This window comes from Limulus polyphemus, unplaced genomic scaffold (assembly GCF_000517525.1).
Source record: "Limulus polyphemus unplaced genomic scaffold, Limulus_polyphemus-2.1.2 Scaffold737, whole genome shotgun sequence".
Classification (NCBI taxonomy): domain Eukaryota; kingdom Metazoa; phylum Arthropoda; class Merostomata; order Xiphosura; family Limulidae; genus Limulus; species Limulus polyphemus.
Window position 1 is genome coordinate 258,888 of NW_013666347.1, and position 1,908 is coordinate 260,795.

The following is a 1,908-nucleotide window of genomic DNA, read 5'->3' on the forward strand; positions in this document are numbered from 1 at the left end:
ATTGCACGTGACGTTCGATTGTGTCAACATTAATGAATTATTAACAAAACCTCCTACAATCGTCTGCTTTTAACTCTTATTATAACAAAAACTAAACAGTAATAAAATATTCACTCACAAAAATAAAAAAATCAAAGTATCTAAACTAAACAGTATTTTATATCATGACACTATTATTTCACAGAAACACCTATAACAAGCAATTGTCATATTTTGTGTTTCTAGTAATGTTTAAGCTTATAAAATGACCAGGTGTTTCAAAAGACGAGGTACCCATTGTTGGACTTTTTGAACAGTTTTGTTTCTTTATGTTTACGTACAAAGCCGCATACTGAGTTATAAGCTCTGTACGCATTACAGGGATCGAGTCCCGAATTTTAGCGTTATAAGCTGTAAAGCTTACTGCTGAGCCACCGATGATTCTATATTTAAAGGATTGTTTTTGGTGTCTTTTGTATTTCGCGCAAAGCTACACGAGGGCTATTTGCGCTAATCGTCCCTAATTTAGCAGTGAAAAACTAAAGGGAAGGCAGCTAGTCGTTACCATCCACCGCCAATTCTTGGGCTACTCTTTTACCAACGAACAGTGGGATTGACCGAAACATTATAACGCCCCCACGGCTGAAAGGGTGAGCATGTTTGGTGATATTTGAAGGAAGGAATAGTGTTGAACTGGAATATACAAAATTGTATTATATTTATTGCACTGGTATTAGTGATATAAAAGTAACTATATCCATTATTATATATAAATGAAACGCTAGTCGTGTTTAGTTGCTTGAACAAGTCAGTTTTTTTTACGTTTTATGTTCTCATGACTCCAGTCTCTAATAGATTTTTGGTGATTTTTCGAGAAAGTTATTTACTTAAATCTTCCCACTCCCAAAATATACTAAATATATTATCACGTATCTCATAGGTTTCGCGACCTATGATCACTAGAGCACTCGGACTATAAATCTGAGGGTTCATGGTTTGCGGCCCTTACAGCTACTGTAACATGGGCAGGGATTTTTTTTTTAGTAAAAATATATCGATAAGTGGATGATCCAATTATTTCTTCCCAAGAAACGTGGTACTTTTCACGCCTATCGGGATACTTGCGAAGCCACATCAGACAGATTTCTTACCCTCGCTCCGGAAGGGAGGCGAGTGTATTGCGACTGGGTCCGCGTGTTTGTCTGTCAGTCTGTCTGTGTTTCCACGCGCGTATCTCTAAAACTAATAGACTGATGTACACGAAAATTTTATACAAGATGGGAAGTCAGTATGGGACAATCCTCCCCTAATCTGGATCTGAATTCTGGATCTCTTTGAAGCATTTTTTTTTAATGGGGAGATCGGACATTTTTTTTTGGTTTTGGGTTAATAAATTTGTAAAGTGTGATCGGATTTGTACCAAATTTCATGGGCACATTAAGGTTCAGATTCCTCATTACGCTACAAGAAAACTATCAGGATTGTTGATCATTCTGGGCCTGAGAAGGATTTTCTGAGTTTTCGAAAGTGAAATTTGACGTTATTCAATACAAACGCATGCAATCTCGAAAAGGAGGGGCGGGGCGAGGGTAAGCAATCTCTCTCATTGCTCTTGTTCTACCTGTATATGATATTAGATACTTGTATCTTTAAGATTTCTGATTGCTCTTGTTCTACCTGTATAAGATATTAGATACTTGTACCTTTAAGATTTATGATTGCTCTTGTTCTACCTGTATAAGATATTAGATACTTGTACCTTTAAGATCTCTGATTGTTCTTGTTCTACCTGTATAAGATATTAGATACTTGTACCTTTAAGATCTCTGATTGATCTTATACAGGTAGAACAGAAGAATTAGATACTTGTACCTTTAAGATCTCTGATTGATCTTATACAGGTAGAACAGAAGAATTAGATACTTGTAC